Here is a 14,352-nt window from a genome sequence, read left to right on the forward strand (position 1 = left end):
TCGCTCTGAAATGCTGAGCAAAGGCGACGCTGGATTTCCTCCGAAATGCGTCATCGTGGATGTGCATTGGTGTGAGCATCACCAATTATATAACAAAGCCAAGAAAGCACATTTTAGACATGGTGGATTGGCTTGTTCAGGAACATTTGTACTTCACTCCTGTTTATTGATGTGTTGTGTCTGCAGAGTTAATTTAACTGCTAGAGAAGTCTTTTAAACATCATTTTTAAACATCATTTGGCCTGAATTGTCAAATAGAGGCTCCCATTTAAATTTCCTTGAAAGAGGCCTATAGAAGATGTAAAGTTTGTTTGTGTATGAAATAATCAGACATGGAGAAAGTAGCCAAAAACGTTTATAGGCCTGGCTGAGAAAAAAAAAATGGTGCATCAGTAAGACAAACTGTGAAAAAGTGGGCTTGAATAGATGGAAAAAATTTAACATCATTTTACATTAAAGACTCAGAATTGTAGCAAACAAAACCTCCTTGCATCCTATTACTACGTCTATTGCTACATAAGCTGCTGTAACAATGTGAATTTCCCCTGGCGTGGAGAGAAATAAAGGACTTATCTATCTTTTCTTATCCTTGCTGGTCAGCAAATCCAGGCATATCCACCAGGTGGCGCTGTGACTGAGGATGTATTTCATCTTATGGATGTTATGAGGGACAGACTGATCAGACATGTAAAGTTTCAGGTAGATTGGAGCATGTACAGGCTAGTTATACAGCACTTCCTGTTTCATGGCCAAACATCCAAAATGGCCGCATTCCGCTGGTCACCATTTCCAGGCCCTCAGACTTTTTTGGAGCGTTTTGATAACTTTTAATCACCCATGACTGGTGTACATCCTGGCCAAGTTTGAGCTCCTTCTGTGTTACTCTGTTGGAGTTTATAGCTTTTCAAAAATGTCCAAAAATGACACAAAATCATCCAAAATATGACACATAATTCAAAATGGCCGACTTCCTGTTGGGTTTTGGATATTTGTGTATGAGGCTTTTTTGTGCATCCTGATATGTTACATATGTGTACCGAATTTCATAGCTGTAGGTGAAATGTGGTTCAGGGGCTGAATTTTCATAATATTGCAGGGGGCGCTATTGAGCAATTTGGGCACATTTCTCTTTTTTTTTTTTGACTAAAACTGACTAATTACAATGTCTTTGTGCTATCTTTCTGTTAAGATTAGTGCGGCACTTGGATGGAAACTCAAAAACAGAAATAACTTCCACAGTTTGACGAAAATATTGTTGCTATCTCAGCATTTTTTAGTAAAGATCTGGGCTGCTGGTGCTGCTTATTGTGAAATGCCTCAGACAGTCTTTAAAAATGTTTGAAGAATGGTAAAGTAGGGCACTTTTTATGCTAAAAAGAGCAAATCAGAGCTGCAGAATGTGACTTATGGAGGACTAAAAGTGCCAAAATTAAATAAATAAATACATCATTAAATAATTAATTAAATATGTCATTAATTAATTAAAATTGGAATTAAATATTTAATTAATTAAAATTGGAATTAAATATGTCATTAATTAATTAAAATTGGAATTAAATACTTAAATGTGTTATTAAATAAATATATCATTAAATAATTAAATATGTCATTAATTAGTTAAAATTGGAATTAAATATGTCATTAATTAATTAAAATTGGAATTAAATACATAAATGTGTTATTAAATATGTCATTAATTTATTAAAATAACAATTATTTTAAGTAAAAAACATATTTCATTATTTCACGATTTAATTAATTATTTCATGGTCCTTGTGTTGCAGTGGATCATGAATTAATTTTATCTGTCAACCTCGCCCGTCAAAGTCGGTGGGCGGATCCTAACACCTGATTGGTTACCCTGCACATCAAGTCAAGGCAAATCGATTCCAGATAATGGATTGACGCAGAGCTTGTGAACACATTCCGATACACTGGGTGGCGCTATTCACCTCTACGTTGGTTTGGATACTCAATAAAACAAAACTTTATTAGCAACCGCTAAAGACTCGGTCCTCTTTCCCAAATGTTGATACATGCGGTGCAAGACAAATTTTCCTTTAGCATTTCCTTTAGCATCTACTCGGCGCGCCACGGCTCGTCTCGGTTTAGTTGTTTTTCCATTACATTGAGAACCACCTCATCGTGGGTGGAGTCGTCATAGCACGGCGGTCCGAAAGTCCCTTACCGTCATTTCTGTGCGACACAAACGCAATGCAACAATGTACATGGAGGCGATAGTACACCTGCTGCTCGGTCTGTGGCTTTCTGTCAGATTCAGAGTAATAGAAGAGTCGGAGAAAGCTGAGAGCGACGAGTCGAAACACTGAGGAGACACACAGGAGAGTTTGGGAGGCGATAAAGCAGTATCAAGCCGAAGACAAGAGGATATGAACGAGACGACATATGAGGGTAAGCTAATGCTAGTTCGCTAGCTATCGTGTATCAGTCCTGTGAACGACCCTGTAATGGCTGCAGTTTATCGCTATTAGGTATTAAAATATGTATGCTGTGTATGTGTTTCAGATGCTCTCTGATGAGACTTCATGGGATTTACCTGAAGCAGCAGCACATGAGCCTGCAGTGGCACAAGGTGTAGAGGAGGAGGACAGAGATGTACAGGATGCACTGATGCACTACGTGTCATGCAAAGTTATTCTTCTTGTTATACTTCTGTTTTTCGGTCCCCGGACCGCTATTGTTTTCTTTAATGCAATTCTGACAATAAACTTTTGTAGATGTGTCTATACTATTGTTTGTTTGTGAAGGTTAGCAAGATTAAATAAAAAATTAAACGCCAAAACATTAAAACAGCTGTTTTAAGAAAATTCCAGTTTGATAAATCAGTATTGCTTTGGTGTAATTCAGTCACCAGAATTATGAACCATAAAGGAGTTTGTGTTAAAACATGTTAAATCCCATTAAACACAAATACATTATTAGGGAATATAGAATTGTTTGGTTCAGACTGTTGACTCTTTTTCTACCAGTGTCTTAACAGACAAAATGAGAAGTTATGATGCAATCACATAAGTCACAAAATAGTTTATTAGTCAGCAGCAAAATCAAAACTATTTACAATGTGCAAAGTACAAACTGTGGTGGGCCTCTCCTACAGTGGAGGACTAAAAGTAAAACTATATACAACTACAGGTGCTGGTCATATAATTAGAATATCATGAAAAAAGTTGTTCATTATTTCAGTAATTCCATTCAAAAAGTGAAACTTGTATATTATACTCATTCATTACACAGACTGATATATTTCAAATGTTTATTTCTCTTAACTTTGATGATTATACCTGAATACTAACAAAAATCTCAAATTTGGTATCTCTGAAAATTAGAATATTGTAGAAAGGTTCAATATTGAAGACACCTCTAATCAGCTAATTAACTCAAAACACCTGCAAAGGCCTTTATATGGTCTCTCAGCCTAGTTCTGTAGGCTACACAATCATGGGGAAGACTGCTGACCTGACAGTTGTCCAAAAGACAAGCTTTTTCATGATATTCTAATTATATGACCAGCACTTGTAAATCTCAAGTCTATGGGAGGTGGACTCGCTCACACTCGCCGGCTGCCCACTGCCTACCCAGCTACCCCAGCACACCCAGGAATGACTGGTTGAAGGCAGTATTCTGGGCCATCTCCTCCCGCTGCAAGGCCGCTTCATTCTCTCTTGCCTCGCTGAGGAGCAACCAGATGTTCTCATCATGCTGGGCATGACTCCACTCCTCCTCAGCCTGCATCTCCACAAGTACGCTAGGAAGGTCCAGTTTTCTGTGGCCCCCTTTCCTCTTGCCTAGACCAAAGACAGAAAAGTGATCAGAGTCAGCTTTAATGGCCAAGTAAGTACACAATATACACGGAATTTGGTTTCGGCTGTTGGTGTCATCCTAGGAATATGGAAGAGAATAATAAAAAATAAACTATAGAAAGAGGAACAGGGAGGAAAAAGAAATAGTAGTAAAATAGAACACAATATAAACAGAAATGTACAGCTAGACTGGAATGTATGAACACATTAGCAAAATGGTAATTGCTATAAACACAGTAGTGGTGATTTTTGTGTACAGGGCTCTGTAGTCCAAATGTCCAGGGTGAGTGGGGTCTCTGATGATGTTTTCTGCAGTCCGTACTATGGGCTGTAGTCTGTTTCTGTCCTGCTGTGTGGTTGATCCAGAGGTGCACAGGACAGATCGGATGACTGCAGTGTAGAACTGGATCAACAGCTCATGTGGCAGGCCATGTCTCCTCAGCTGTTGTAGGAAATACATCCTCTGCTGAGCCTTTTTCAGGAGGTCCTGAGAGATTGTAGTCCCCAGGAGCTGGAAGGACTCCACAGCTATGATGTGATGTGTTTAGCCACCCGTCCATCCATTTTCAATCATGATCATGTCTTTGATACTTTAATAAACTTCTGGCACTCTTCGCTTTAACCAAAGCACAAGCAGTAACTGCTCCACCACAAACAAAAACGACGTGGTGTGAACTTCATTTCATCCTGTGCACATTTTGGAGTTGCTAAGAAGAGCTGTGTTTTCTCATTTTTATGTATATTTTCATTCAGTTTCACAGCTACCTAGTGACTATAAGAAGAATGGTTGCAATACTACACTGCACCAGAACGTAAATTAATTAGAGTGACTTACTTGTTAAGTCAATGGAAAATAAATGCAGCTGCATGTGTTCTGTTTATGTGTCACTGCAGCTACATGTAGCTTTCATCAGGCGTTCCTGAGCTGGCATGCTGCACAGTTTGCATTTACACCTGCCTGAATTCTTGGTCGTTGGTCTCACTGTTCTGATCATGCTTGCAGGCATTTACACCTGTAGTAATAATAATAATGCGAAAATCAACCATGCTCTCTGTTTACCGTGTCTTACCGGTGATAAGACGGTGCTGTTGACAGGGTCGGTGTCGAAGCTGGTGCTGGAGAGGAGCTGCTGCTGGTGGTGGAGAGGAGACAGGGCAGCCGGGGGCTCCGCGACGGAGGTGGAGTAGGCTTCGCATGTGGAAAGGGATTCTTGAACAGAAATAAACACTCACTCTAAGTACAAGAAAAACACGGCATGCTGACTGAAGTATTAGCTTCTGAGAGCTAAACGTTAGAAACAGCAGCACGAAATACAAGCAGAGCACGGAGTTAGCGCCGATGGCTAACTAGCTATCTTATTGTCTGCTCCAGGAGACAACGACGTTACTTTCTAAAAATACTTGTTTGCTTAAAAGAAGCTTGCCACCAATGGAATAAATGATGTATAAGTTTCTTGAAGTCACAAAACACTCACCGTTCTCGAACGTCTCCAACAATGCAGCGGCTGAGTCTCCCTCCTGTTGCTCGCCGGTGCGGTGCCAGTAAATAGCTTCCATTAAACCTCTTCCAACACCTCCTGGTTGACCCACGCCGGCCGTTGTGGTCCTGGGTGGACCGATAGTCACTTTTGAGCTTTTTCAGCTTCTCCCTACACTGCTTCTGTCCTCTTTATATACAGTCTACTGTATATGTGAGCGGCCATCCGCTCAGAGACCTCCTGATAAACTTTCTCCGTCCAGCTCTCTCTGTATTCTTTGGTCCACCACCAAAGACAAAGTCTCGACCTCTTCATTCACCCACGGTACAGGTCTGGCTGTCACATTAAAATTATGAAGAACAGAGAGTTTCGTGAAGAGCAATGCACACCGTCGCTGTTTACAGTCATTTTTTAATGCAGGATTTTGTTTTCGTGCTGAAGTTGCTCTGTGTCGTCACTCCCTGTCCAATCAGTGGCCTGCACTATGTAAACGCCACATTATCGGCTCATCTCAGCTCGCTGGGAACCTCAGCCGAGAAGGTGCTGAAAATTAGTCCGTATGGAAACGCTCGCTAACAAAGATGAGACGAGCCGTACCGTGCCGAGTAGATGCTTGTGGAATCGCGGCTAAACAAAGACGAGCGGAGCCGTGCCGCGCCGAGTAGGTCCTAAAGGAAAAGCGCTCGACACTCCGAGCATCGCTGCAATTTGACAGGCTGGTAATCCACAAAGAACGTGATGTTCCAGAACTTCCCTCGGTATGCCAAACGCCCTGGTCCCTGTGTGTGCTCCTGTTGCACCCTGGTACCAGAAAACCGGCGGAGTACTTCCTCTAAATTTGCAGTCACTCTACGGTCAACATCTTGGTCGGAAAGTGCGGAAATAACTTCAACAACTTCAATAAATTCCTCTGCTTTACACGCTACATGCTCGCGGTCAGCAGGTCCTGCTTCCACATACTCTGCAAGGTCTAAAAGATCTCTCACCAACTCTCTAGAAAGTTCACAGCGACTCTCCCTCTACACAGCCACCATGTTTAGAAAGACTTCTACTTCCGGTTTCAAGGCAGACAAAAGCAGTGGATTAGACTAGATTCACGTTAGTCCCGCCCACGGACTTTGACGGGCGAGGTTGACAGATAAAATTAATTCATGATCCACTGCAACACAAGGACCATGAAATAATTAATTAAATCATGAAATAATGAAATATGTTTTTTACTTAAAATAATTGTTATTTTAATAAATTAATGACATATTTAATAACACATTTATGTATTTAATTCCAATTTTAATTAATTAATGACATATTTAATTCCAATTTTAACTAATTAATGACATATTTAATTATTTAATGATATATTTATTTAATAACACATTTAAGTATTTAATTCCAATTTTAATTAATTAATGACATATTTAATTCCAATTTTAATTAATTAATGAAATATTTAATTCCAATTTTAATTAATTAATGACATATTTAATTAATTATTTAATGATGTATTTATTTATTTAATTTTGGCACTTTTAGTCCTCCATAGTGACTCAGTTGTGCCATAATTACTTTAATTCCACTTTCTTTAATGCTTATTATCTGTCTGTTATTACCAGGCTTGTGCTGTTTGGGGAGGAAGTCTTTATCTGAGTATGAACAAAAGGGCTGAAAGAATATATCTGCTCAGCTGCATTTGGACGACCAAAGTAGACATTTGTTATCACTTATATTAAATTTGGATGTCCATTTCCATGTTTAAGTATATCACTAGACCTGCTTTTCTCATAGGTTCCAGAAGGTGTACAATTGTCTCGGAGTGTCAATAAGTTGTGGGGTTGTCAGCTCTTTCTGTTCTATATCAGGTGCTACACTGGATTTACACATTGTGACGCCTCTGAAGGCTCCATCCTATATAATTCCACCTTTTACCTGCCAGATTTCTACTCTCATCAACTCCACAAGTGCACTTTATCAAGTACTTAAACCTCAGTGATTTAATAGACACCCACAATGAGTTAGGTGCTTGAAATTATGGTTATGTTCAGCGCATGAATCCATCTTTCTCTCCATATAAAACCTGAGGGACAGGATCGATTTGACTCACACTGGCAGCCTCCCGTCACAATATATCATGATGAAACTCTCTGGTTGTTTTATGTGCTGCTGGAAATCAACAAGATGTTGCAGAGTTGTCGCCAGGTGCATTAAAAAGCCGTTCAATAGCGAGACACAGTTGAGGCCGTGATGCAAATGGATCTGAGCTTAACTTCTATTGGTTTTGAAGGTGTTTAGATCAGATCCAGTCCCTGAAGTTGAAGTTTAACAACTGCTTTGCTTCCAGGCAGAAATTAGTACTTTGTCAAGTCCTGTCATCACAAACACATTGACTGTTGCTGGCTTTAGCTTCATGAGATGCTAGCTTGAATATGTTTACTTTGCCAGACCTTAAGAAAACATGAGCTGTGGTGAGAACACTAGAAAAAGAGGCTGTTTGGTTTAAACTGGAATTCTTAATGCTTAAAAATGATCCTGTTGTAGATGACTTCCATAGTTCTAGAAGTAACTTTGGGTTTCTTCAGTAAGCGGCAGTGAAACAAAGGTCACAGCAAATTGCTAACTAAGCTAACTGGTACAATTTGGCCAAGTTGCCGGTTTATTAGCTAGCTTAGGTAAGTTGAAGTGAAACAAAAGTCACAACTAATTGGTAACTAAGCTAACTGGTGGCAAACTGGGCCTATTTGGCCAAGTTGCCAGTTGGTAGCTAGCTCAATATGTTAGCTACTGCTAACATGAACATGTCTTTCAAAACCCTTGTGTTTTTGCTCCTTAGTAGAGTAGCATTTGTTAAATCAGACCAGTGGTTGTCGAGCAGTTAATAGTTGTTTGGGTTAACTGAGTTCAGTTCTTAAGCTAGGAAGCTAGGACTGGAGACCCGCTAGGTTAGCTAACTCGCTGGCCACTGAATCTGCTCTTTGATCCTTTCTTTTTCCTTTTCGGTGTTGAATCCAACAACTTCATGTGTGCCAAAACTGTGGCTAGCAGAAGATGATGGATGATGTGGGGAGTTTTTATGTCATTGAGGCCAATACTACAGACAAGACTAGCTTCTTGACATGAACGTCAAGAGGGCCGAAAAATGCCACAAATCATCTTTTCCCAGTTTTTAGAATCTGCATCAAGATCTGTATGGCAGTTTTTCAGGGCTGCTCAGAAGCACCTACCCTAAAGTATGTTGTTTTTTCCCTGAAAGAGGCTCTACTTGCAGTTTGAACATGCAAAAAAGTTCATGCTAACATGGCTTGCAAGTGGAAAACTGCGGTCTATCTGCCTAATTTGTAGAGATTTCAGCAATCATTTTTGGTCAGGTGGAATCAGTCTTGGTCGTAAAAATGGACATGGGGGACACCAAGGGAGACAAATGTTCAGCTTCGGGTCTCCATCTGTGTGTTTTGGCGTGACCTCCAGCTCATATGACCACAGGATAGCTTAAAAAAAGCTGCTCCTCCATACTGCAGTAGGAACTCACTCACTGCAGGCTCAGATAATTTATCCATTCTGTCTCCTCTGCTGTCCAGAATCTCTTCTTCACATGTTGTGGTCGCTTTGGAAACCTCTCTCCACACACACTTCCAACATCAGATTGCCAGAATAGTTGTTTTTCTCTGTCTCTCTTGCTCTGCTTTGGCTTCTCTTGTACTTGCTCGAGCACTGCAGTGCAATCCAAAGTGCACCCATCTTCTCTGCAAGCATCCCACAAATACTGCAACCAGGCGACTGTTCACCTCCTTTCATTCTGCAGGACTGCTATATCTTTCTCTCGGGCATGTTTCCTGTCACACTGCGTACCTTTGCTCTCGCTCTGCTGTCTACACCTACAGTATAGGATGCTGCTGCTGCTCAGCTGTGAAATGCGCAATCATCTTTTATCTGTCCTGAAGTCAACCAAAGCAAATGTATCCCTGTATCTGTTTGTCTGTCTGGTTATTTTCACCTACGTCGGGTTCAACACAATCTCTATGCAGACAGCAGCTGCAATAAACAGCCTTTAAAGCTGCAGTCATTCATTTATTTAGGTAAATTAATTCTCATCTAAAGCAGCACAGTGCCACTCTCAAGAGATGAAACAAAGCAAATGAAAACATGACTTCATCAGCTATAAAACGCATCGTTGCTCCATTCAATGCAACTGAGGGGTTTGTCACTAAAGCCAATAGTTTACAGAGGTCAGCACACAATAGATGGACATTTTTGTGCACTTTCACACTATGTTTTAGCATGTGGTAAAATTGACATTTTTATTGGTTTTACTGTAGAAGTTAACACAGTGTACCTCAACAGGAGATGTTTGCTCTTTACAGCTCCATTCAAGGGATTTAGTAATGACGTCTTTAATGAATATGACCAGATATCAACTTTAGCAGTGGCTACTTTTGATTTATTGTGTAGTTCCAAGTTAAAAGTATTATATTCCATTGTTTTCAACCAGCCTACTTACCTTCTGACCTAAGAAATTCTAAAAATGTTGTACCCATGATTGTATGAATGTTGTTTCAATGGTTTGGCAACAATGGGGTTTGCACGGATATGGGGATTGAAGTCATGACTTGTGCTTGAAATTGTCAGCCTCACTCTCTCGTCCGGGCCTATCTGGATCCAGATGTGGTCAAGACAGCTAAAGATGGGTTAGGATGCAGTGTACGGCCAGCATTTTCCGATGTCTCACTTTGCCCTGGTTGCGCTCCACAACGCTTTGCTGAGTCCGTCTATCTGTCTGTTGAAACCAGTCTAGTGGTTTCCTCCACACAGTCCGCCGGGTCCAGTCTTCTCTTATTTGCTAGATGGCCGTCGATGGCTCTCCAGACCCAGTGCCCTCAGGATGTCTAGCCAGCCACCTCATCAGCCCCAGAGAGGGACTGGTAGGAGCACCAGTTTAATCGCCGGCGACTCGAACTTGACGCAGGTAGTCCTGTTTTACAGGTTACCAGTAGCAGATCTTACCACCTGACTATTGGCAGCAATCTAGTCAGAAAATAAGGGACTAAATGGTAACTTCAGTGCTAAAATATCACTTTTCATGGAACCCTACCACAGTACTATTAGTTCTTAATTAATCCTATAACTTTTTGTGGATAGTCTTAACCATCTTGTCATTACATCGGGCAGTATTGTGGATGTTATTTTGCATGAACACATTTGCCTGAAACACAGGAATCAAGTCATTGTTGACAATTTTTGTTACATAGTCTTGATCTTCTTCATGTAGTTTGGGTTACCTAAACTTTACTATGCCTTGGTAGTCATTGTTAATGGAAGGGTATGGATTGTAAAATGGTGACTTCAAACTAGAAGATGCATTGTGTATCCAGGTTTTGTTGTATGTATCAATGCAACTAACAAGAACACAAGCCAGCGCCATGCAGACAGGGCTCTAAATGAACTGTTTCCTTCCAGAACCCTGCTGTTTCTCTTGTATTTGCAGAGAATAGGATCTATGACTGCAGAGAAACTCCTCAGCCAGAGGCTTGGCGACAGTGCCAGCTGTGCAATTGAAAACTTTTCTTACAAACTTGTTTGGCTCTCACATTTCATACTTAATTACTCGATCGACTCACCCAGAGGAGTTGTTATGAAGCTCCTGCCAGAGCCTAATTGAAATGAACAGAACGATTACATAATTCCCCCCCTTAATCATCCCCTCCCTGGTCTTTCTGTTCTCTGGCTCTTTCTTCCTGTTTCTGCCTCTATCTCTAAATTATAGCAGGAGATTGATGGTGTAATGCTAATCCGCTGTAGGGGCACGTCGCAGTAGTAATCCATTTTCCATTTTCGTCATGGTTGTTTTTATGGCCATTTGTTTTTGACATTGAAAAGGTTAACGCTGAAATGCACCAAGTCTCAGCTGTTCAGTAAATGGACTTAAGCTGGGACAGTATTTAGATCTTTTTCTGTTGTCGGGCTTGATGTACATGTTGACTGGAATAAAAGAGCGATCCCTAATGGGTTTCCTCACACAGCAAAGACATTTAAACGCTGTAGGAAAAGCATGTAGAGGCACCGACACTGACAGATAGTTCTGTTTCAGCAGCACACAACTGTATCTGTGGATGTGTGACTCATGAAAACACCTGCGATTGTCCAAGTGGGTAATCTGTCTCTACACATTTGTGTATTTTTTTTTCTAGTGCGTGTGCAATACTCACTGTGAAGAGCATACACGTAAAATGTTGACTGGCAGGAGTGTTTCATGCAATAAATCAGGCCTTTTTTTCATGAGAGTAATTAATCATTTCCCATAGCCTGCAGCACTGGATGAAAAATCTGCACACACATATGTCTCCAAGAACACAAAAAGGCAAATTAGAAGTAATTCAGCATTAGCAATTACTAGGTCAGAGTATGAAGTGAACAACTGTTTGGGACTTTAAACCCACTTGTGGAAAAAGCTTTTATTTTGAAGGCAGGTTTTTGGAAACTTCTCTGAGTCGCCGGTCCTTAAACAGCCATGACGAGGGGTCCGATGACACATTGTCAGTCACTTCATAAATACCCTAAAATGTCATATGTTTATGTTTACAGGCCCACTAGTATCTATGGAGGATGTTGGGGTGGATGAATGGTCAACAAAACATTGATCATTACACAGGAGACTGCAGTTTGTTTCCTGTTACAAGCCAGTTGGCAAGGTTGCCTTTTGACGCCAATAAAACATTTAATTGAAGTCAAATCAAGACATTTCACTAACCACAAATACTACTGTTTAAACGTTTAGGGTCACTTAAAAATGTCCTTATTTTTGAAAGAAATTTTTTTTTTTCAATGAAGATATTAAATGAATGGTAAATCAAGTGTAGACATTGTTAATGTGGAAAATGACTATTCTAGCTGGAATTTTTTAATGGAATATCTCCATAGGGGTACAGAGGAACATTTCCAGCAACCATCACTCCTGTATTCTAATGCTACATTGTGTTAGCTAATGGTGATGAAAGGCTCATTGATGATTAGAAAACACTTGTGCAGTTATGTTAGCACATGGATAAAAGTGTGAGTTTTCATGGAAAACATGGAATTATCTGGGTGACCTCAAACTTTTGAACAGTAGTACTTCATAATGGGAATCGCTGGTGAGTTAAATCTATTCATTTGTGAAAAATATGACAGAAATGGCAAGAAGACATTTCATAATGAGATGGAAAGAAACATTAGCTGCTTTTAGCAACCACTGCTGTAGCTTACCAGAAGCATTTGGAGGTGAATGGGACGGATATGTCGTGCTACTTGATCATTATTGTGGGGAGGTTCATCTAACATATAGAGAAAAACTCATCTGTTTGGAGCTGTTGTCATTGCAGACAGTAGGTAGCCAGACCTATCTCTGAATATTGGTCTGCACCATTATCCCAAGGATGCAGTGGTGGTATCCCTTCAAAAATGTCCAGTGGGAGTTGTTTTAGCAGAACTTGCATGGATTATGAAACTTTTTCTATAACTCACGGGTAAACATGGGATGTTGTAAATATATTTTTTGTAGATTTTTACAACCATTCATGAAAAGAACTTATCATTCCTACCTCATTGCAGGATCAAAATCTTCAAAACTTGCCATTTTCAGTATGTATGCTGCTCCTCACAGGTTGTCTTTGTTGTTTCCGGTAGTGGGGATTTTGAAAACATACATGTGGATAGCAGAAGGGGAGGAGAATACCATGTAAAATACACGACCAATGGTAGTCTACATCCTGAGAGTCTATTCTGACTCACTGGATGTAGACTACCATTGGTTGATTGATTGATTTAGTACTAAGGATCTTTATTTCTTAATAATATAACCTGAAACCTTAAAGAGCAATAGCATCAGTGTAACTGATTCTACTTCTTGCACTAGTTTTTACACCAACTTTGCCAATGGTAGACCATGAAACTTATTATCGTTGTTTACATAAAGCCTTAAAATGGCTTTTAAGTTGGCTCTAGACAACACTGAATGCAAACCATCACTATATTTATTGTCTTCCTATCACTATCCTCACTAATAAGCTTGAGTCTCTCAGGAGTCCAGTACTTTATGAAATGAAGTACCTGTCAGATCATCTAACAGCATCTGAAGTCCACTTACCGGCAGAGGAATATTCAGGAGAGCCGCTCCAACAATTTAGCTAAACTCCCAAAGTAGATAATCTGAGAAACTGATTTATCTCTTGTGTAAATCTCTATTTATTCGGTCTAAAATTAATTACTTCGCTTTTTCTGTCTGCAACTGAGCTTGTTACCTTGGATACCTTCAAGCGTTTATAGGATTTATGGTGTAAAGACAACAAAGATACATAAACGATGCAGAAAACAGCCATAGATTTGGTAGGTTTTGAGATGTGGGCAGACTTTTTGACCTGCCCAACAAAGACTAGATTCTGCAACCATGATGGCAATAAATTAAAATTGCTCACTGGGGAAAGATGCAGAAACGTTCCATGAATTATCCATACAGATTGTCATAGGTGTGCCCAAATTAGTTGAATTCTGATTACATAAAAACACATTTTCTATTATGTGTGGGGTAAATTTACCTTTCTTGGCCAGTATATGTTGGGTCAATAAATAGTTGGGGGACTTTTTGTATCATAGTTGACATTTTTTCTGTTTTCAGGCCTAAAATCAACATGACCGCCGATAACCAAACACCACATGGCATTTCTACAGAAAGATTCTTCTAAATGTTATATATAGAATTGAATAAAATTAAAAGTTATTTGTAAAGATATTGTTGTAAACCTGTTGACATGCCATAAATCCACATTTGACTCACTTAGTTGAAAGTGATTTCTTGGACACAGATATTATTTATTTATTTATTTATTTATTTATTTGATCAGGGACCATGCAGTTATCATAGAACACATAGAACTGATGCATTACATATAGCATGTGTAGCACTGAGCTGATTTTCAACTCCAATATATATAATAGATATAATTTGTATTTTCCATATAAAATTTGATATATTGCCAAAAAAGAAATATCTGTCATGATTATCTGAACTTAATAAAAAGAACACAATC

General features: G+C 39.6%; 1 protein-coding gene and 1 long non-coding RNA gene across 7 annotated transcripts in view; both read left to right on the forward strand.

Moving 5' to 3' along the window:
- The window catches only part of ank2b (ankyrin 2b, neuronal), a 233,557-nt gene that overhangs the window by 105,531 nt on the left and 113,674 nt on the right, over positions 1 to 14,352 (forward strand). The window lies entirely within an intron of this gene.
- LOC129348188 (uncharacterized) lies at positions 1,768 to 2,747 on the forward strand. Its single transcript, XR_008600663.1, has 2 exons — positions 1,768 to 2,412; positions 2,527 to 2,747. It is a non-coding gene; the product is annotated as an uncharacterized LOC129348188 (long non-coding RNA).

The sequence above is a fragment of the Amphiprion ocellaris genome, chromosome 23 (assembly GCF_022539595.1).
Source record: "Amphiprion ocellaris isolate individual 3 ecotype Okinawa chromosome 23, ASM2253959v1, whole genome shotgun sequence".
Classification (NCBI taxonomy): Eukaryota; Metazoa; Chordata; class Actinopteri; family Pomacentridae; genus Amphiprion; species Amphiprion ocellaris.